At 39.3% G+C, this 6255-nt stretch overlaps 1 protein-coding gene across 1 annotated transcript in view; it reads left to right on the top strand.

Annotated features, from left to right (window-relative positions):
• SYNPR (synaptoporin) overlaps positions 1-6255 on the top strand; it is a 294799-nt gene that overhangs the window by 89910 nt on the left and 198634 nt on the right. The gene's annotated exons all lie outside the window — the stretch shown is intronic.

The raw sequence follows: 6255 nt of genomic DNA, 5'->3' as shown, positions 1-6255 counted from the left end.
ATTCTTTCTTTATATCCTTATTCTATAGGATTTTTTCTTTTTTTAAAATTTTTAAGTTTTTCACTTTTAAACTCTTTTGTTAAAAACTAAGACACAAACACACATATTAACCAAGGCCTACACAGGGTCAGGGTCATCAATATCATTGTCTTCCACCTCCACATCATCTTGTCTCATTGGAAGATCTTCAGGGGCAACAACATGCATGGAGCTGTCGTTTCCTATGATAACAACATCTTCTTCTGGAACACCTCCTTCTGCCTGAGGCTCTCCTTCAGGAGATGTCACTCTTTTCAGAAATATGTCCATGGCAGTTTGCTTGGTTTGTTTCTTTTTTCATTATAGATTTGCTTGTAAGCAGATAATGCACCATGAACATTTTTCTCTGTTAATGGAAACCATTCAGTGTTGGGGTCCATGTTTTCAAAATTTTAAGGAGCTTGTTGAGGTCTCCAAAAGATCCTCTCACTGTGAATTTTCTTTGGGAGTTCTTTTTCTTCTCCTACAGTTTCCTTTTCTCTTTACTCTTCTTCAGCTATGCATTCTTATTCCAGTTTCAACAATTCCTCATTAGTCAATTTCTCAGGAGCCACCTCTTGGAGCCCCTCAATGTCATCCTCATTCACACCCAGGTTGAAGCTGTCTGTATCTCAGCCACAGCCTTGTTGATTTTTGCAACCTCCACATCCTTTGCAAATCCTTTAAAGTCGTGGATGAACCTTTCGAGTGTCTTCTTCCAGATGCCATTCATACCTCTTTGTTGACATCACCGCAAGCCCAACCAAGGTTCTTGATGCAGACATAGATGTTGTAATCCTTCCAGAATTGCATCATTGTATTCTCAGTATCTTCCTCAGTTGCAGTAATAGCTTGGGCAAAGGTCTTCCTCAGGTAATAGGCCTTAAAAGCTGCTATAATTCCTTGATCCATTGGTTGGATCAAAGAGGTGGTGTTTGGAGAGAGAAACACCACTTTGATGTTGGGATGAAAATCACCAATAAAAGGAGGATGCCCAGGAGCATTATCGACAATAAGCAAAATCTTGAAAGGTGTGTTATTCTCCAAACAGTACTTCTCCATTTCACTGGCATAGCCATTCAAGAGCACATCTTAGGAGAGGAGCTGGGTCATCCGTGACTTCTTATTGCTCCTGCACACTGGCAGCGCGTGCTTATTGATATGCTTGAAGGCCGTGGGGTTCTCGCTGTGCCAGATCACGAGTGTTTCAGTTTGTGACCTGCAACATTGCCCCCAAGCAAGACTGTTGTCCTGTCCTTAAAAGCCTTGAAACCTGTCATTGCCTTGGCCTCCTTACCTTACGGATGAAAGTTCTTTCAGGCATTCATTTCCAGAAGAGGGAGGTTTCACCCATATTGAATATCTGCTCTGGCAAGTAATTTTCCTCCACAAGCAGTTTATCAAGAGTTTCCAAAAATTCTTCAGCTGCCTTCACGTCAGCACTCACAGACTCATCACTCATTTTCATGTTATATAATGAATAACAATTCTTGAATTGTTTAAACCACCCAGAGCTGGCAGTACATTCAACGTCATAGTTGGTCCAGCCTTTCCTTTCAACATCACGAACAAACTTTTTGCTCTGGTCGTGATCATCATGGTGCTGAGAGGGATACGCTTCTGTGTCTGGTCTTCAATCCAGGTCATTAGAAGTTTCTCCATGTCTGATATAGGCCCTTCTCAAATTTTTGTTAGTCTCGTTGCCTTCCGTGAAGCACCCTTAACAGCTTTTACTTCCTCACCTTTAACAGTTTGCATCACTTTGTTCTTGTTCTTCCAGATTGAAGCCATGGTGGAATGGGACATTTCTGGTGAGCAGTAACCATCATTCGTTTTCCAGCTTCATAGACCTTAATCACTTTTAATTTTGTTTCCAGGTCATTCACTCAATATGGCCTCTTACTGGCAACATTGGCAGTGGACTTTTTACAGTTAGGGTCTGTGATGAACCAAACAACACAAGATTAAATCCAGCACAGAGAAAATGATAACCATCAAGAGATTCGATAAACATGAGATGTATGAAGCTGCTGCCAGTATAACACGGCATACTGTTTTACAGTAAACTCTACAAAAAGATAAGTATAGTATATACGTAAACCAATAACACAGCCATTTATTGTCATTATCAAGTACTGTGTGCTGTACCTAATTGTGTGTTATACTTTTATATGACTGGCAGTGCAGGTTTGTTTACACCAGCATCACCACAAACAAACACGTGAGTGATGTGTTGTGCTATGATGTAACAATGGCTATGACCTCACTAGGTGATAGGAATTTTTCAGCTCCATTATAATCTCATGGGACCACTATCATATTTGCGGTCCATCATTGACCAAAATGTCATTATACACTGTGTGACTGTATAATTTTTAGAGTTTGTGGTTGTACTTAGCAGGAGGAATAATGAAAAATGGCTATTCCATCTTTCCACTGGGCTGGGTTTTTCTTTCTCACCTCTGTCCCTTTTCCTGCCATTTATTCATTGGAAAAAGGACGGTTGGGGGTTTTTTCTTTGTTTTGAAGAATTTTCGACATTCTGCATTGCTGACTGCGTTTTTATGTATCACTTAATAGGTTCTTCTAGTTCTTTTATTTTCATAAACTGCTACTCGAGACTTGATTAGCTTCAGGCTTAATTCTTTAGAAGAATATTTTATGGATGGTGCTGTGACCTTCACACCAGGCGATGCTAACCATCTGGACATCCCACTTTTAGGGAGGTAAAGATTATCGGAGAGTTAGGGAGTTGTTGGCCTTACTCATCCATTATACAGTTTCCCATCCATTTTCTCTGATGGCTTTCCCGTTCAGTTTCCCTTCCCTTGTAATAAAATAGGACGCCTTTTACCCAACCATACTCTGAACAAATTGATAATAAAATCAAAAAGTAGACAGGGCCGGCCCGTTGGCGCAGTGGTTAAGTGTGCACGTTCCGCTTCGACAGCCCGGGATTCGCCGGTTCGGATCCCTGGTGCAGACATGTCACCACTTGGCAAGCCATGCTGTGGTAGGTGTCCCACATATAAAATAGAGGAAGGTGAGCATGGATGTTAGGTCAGGGCCAGTCTTCCTCAGCAAAAAGAGGAGGATTGGCAGCAGTTAGCTCAGGGCTAATCTTCCTCCAAAAAAAAAAAAAAGTAGCACATGGAGGCCAAGGGTTGCATTGGGGAAAACAGCATGGGGTGGGACTCAGGGAAGACTCAGAGACTAAGAGAAGAGTGGATCTGACCAAGATTGTCCTGTATTCTTCCCATGTTTATTAAGCAGTTAAATCAGCCCATCTCTCCTGGGACAGCATGAGCAAAGGAATGAAAGAGGCCATGAGTTACACTAATAAAACTCCTGTCATGTAAGTGACAGCCCACCTCTCCACAGCGATATCAAGAAGCACATCTTCACTTCATATCTATCGCCTCTTAATAGTTTAACAGATGGCTGGCAATAAGATTTTTCTAAACTTTACTAAAATCTTTGTTTTTTACAGATAACTTCCATTTATGTCATAATACCAATTTTTAATTATGGTAGTGATATAGAGTTTCCTTTGAAAAATAAATTTATGGAAATAAAAACATGAAACAATTTAAAGAATAAAAATATAAAGGATAGTATGGTGGAATATAGATATGACAACAATTATAACCATGTTGTATAAATGCTTAATATTTGGGAAACCCTGATTAAACATCTAACGATGTGGGTGTATCAGTGTGGACTCAGAGAGGCAAAACGCCTTCTCCAAAGCATCACCTCACTTGAGGGCCATCAGTGCTGGATCTGGTCTCAAGTTACCTGAAGCCTGCTTGGTCATTCCCTTCTTAGCTATGCTTTTTCCAAAACAAGTGCTAGAAAGCTTGCGTGACCTCAGGGCTCAAGTTCTGGAGCATTTGATTGCAGCACTGAGAAGGCAGGGCCTGGATCTCTCTTATTTATTTCTGTATCCCCAGCACCTAGTAGAGAGTACAGCGCAGAGTGTGTGCTTAACAAAAATTCCTAAAATTTGTTGAATTAGTACATATCCTGCAAAAATTATCTTTTCCTTCTAAATAGAGTATCCTTTGTTGAGATTCAATTAAGGTCAATTTCTCACCTCTCTCTCTTCCCCAAAATCTAGCTATTTATGACAATATCTTTGCCTGACCAAAATGTGCGATTTCAGGTTCCCTGTATCTCAGCTACTCAGTCTCAGGAACAAGTCTTCTAATTCTCTAGTCATGGTTAGGGTTTGTCCTAGAAGGGGAATGAACAGTATGTCCTAAGATAGACCAGTTCCTGGTGGTAAAAACAACCACACATTGTAATGCTAGAATGCTCAAGCATTTGGCAGAGTTCTGATTTTAAGCCTTTCAATCAATATTCTTGTCCAGTTTATTGAGGCATGATTGACAAATAAAAATTGTATATATTTAGGTTGTACACATGATTTTTTAAAGATGATTTTCTATATGTAGTGAAATGATTACCATAATCAAGTTAATTAACATATCCATTACCTCACGTAGTTACCTTATCTCAGCAAATTTCAAGTATGCAGGACAGTATTGTTAGCTGTAATCACCATACTGTACATTAGATCCCAGAACTTATTCATCTTATACCTGGAACTTTGTACCCTTTGACCAACCTCTCCCCATTTCCCCCACCACCCAGCCTCTGGAAATCACCATCTACTCTCTGGTTCTGTGAATTCAACTTTTTTGGATTCCATATGATACTGAGATCATACAGCATTTGTCTATCTGTGTCTGACTTGTATCATGTAGCATAATGTTCTCCAGGTTCATCCATGTTGTTGCAAATGGCAGGATTTCCTTCTTTTATGGCTGAATAATATTCCATTATATTGAGAGATATATATGTGAGATATATATATGAATATATATGAGATATATATGAATATGAGTATGACTATATATCTCACATATATATAACAGATCAATGAATAAAGAAAAAGTGATATGTGTATCACATATGATTATTTCCATGTCTTGGCTGTTGTAAATTATGCCACAGTGAACATGGGAATGCAGATTTCTCTGTGAGATACAGATTTCACTTTCTTTGGCTATACACCCAGAAGTGGGATTGCTGCATCATACAGTAGTTCTGTTTTTAATTTCTTGAGGAACCTCTGTACTGTTTTCCACAGTGGCTGCATCAATTTACATTTCCACCCACCACGTACAAGAGTTTACTCTTCTCCACACCTTACCCAACACTTGTTATTGCTTGTCTTTTTGATAATAACCATCCTAACAGGTGTGAGGTGATATCTCATTGTGGTTTTAATTAACCTTTCCCTGATGACTAGTGATGTTGAGCACCTTTTTGTGTACCTGTTAGCCATTTGTATGTCTTCTTTGGAAAAATGCCTGTTCAGGTCCTTTGCCCATTTTTTAATTGAGTTATTTGGGTTTTTCTGTTATTGGGCATAGGAATTCCTTATGTATTTTGGATACTAACTCCTTCATGGATATATATATTATATACAGTTTGCAGATATTTTCTTCCTTTCCTTAGGTAGCTGTTTCTTTTGTTGATCCCTTTCTTTGCTGTGCAGAAGCTTTTTAGCTTGATGTAGTCCCACTTGTTGCTTGTGCTTTTGATGTCATAGCCAAAAACTTATTGCCAAGATCAATGTCAAGGAGATGTTCCCCATGTTTTATTCTAGAATTTTTACAGTTTCAGGTCTTACATTTAAGTCTTTAATCCATTTTGAGTTAATTTTTGTGAGTGTGTAAGACAGGAATCCAGTTTCTTTTTTTTTTTTTTAATGAGGAAGATTTGCCCTGAGCTAACATCTGTGCCAATCTTCCTCTGTTTGTATATGGGTTGCAGCCACAGCATGGCTGCTAACGAGTGGTATAGATCCACACCCGGAAATTGAACCTAGGCTGCTGAAGTGGAGCGCACCATACTTGACCACTAGGCCACAGGGATGGCCCCTCCAGTTTCATTCTTTTGCATGTGAACGTCCAGTTTTAACAACGCTATTTATTGAAGAGACTATCCTTTTCTCGTTGTGTGTTCTTGGTGCCCTTGTCAAAGATTAGTTGACCATATACGCATGGATTTATTTCTGGGCTCTTGATTCTGTTCCGTTGGTCTATGTGTCTGTTCTTGTGCCAGGACCACACTATTTTGATTACTATAGCTTTGTAATATAACTTGAAATAAGTAAGTGGGACGCATCCAGCTTTGTAATCAATATTTTGAACAAATGTTTATGGA

The sequence above is a fragment of the Equus caballus genome, chromosome 16, assembly GCF_041296265.1.
Source record: "Equus caballus isolate H_3958 breed thoroughbred chromosome 16, TB-T2T, whole genome shotgun sequence".
Classification (NCBI taxonomy): domain Eukaryota; kingdom Metazoa; phylum Chordata; class Mammalia; order Perissodactyla; family Equidae; genus Equus; species Equus caballus.
The sequence above is the reverse complement of the archived record's forward strand: the minus strand, read 5'-3'. Positions and strand labels throughout refer to the sequence as shown.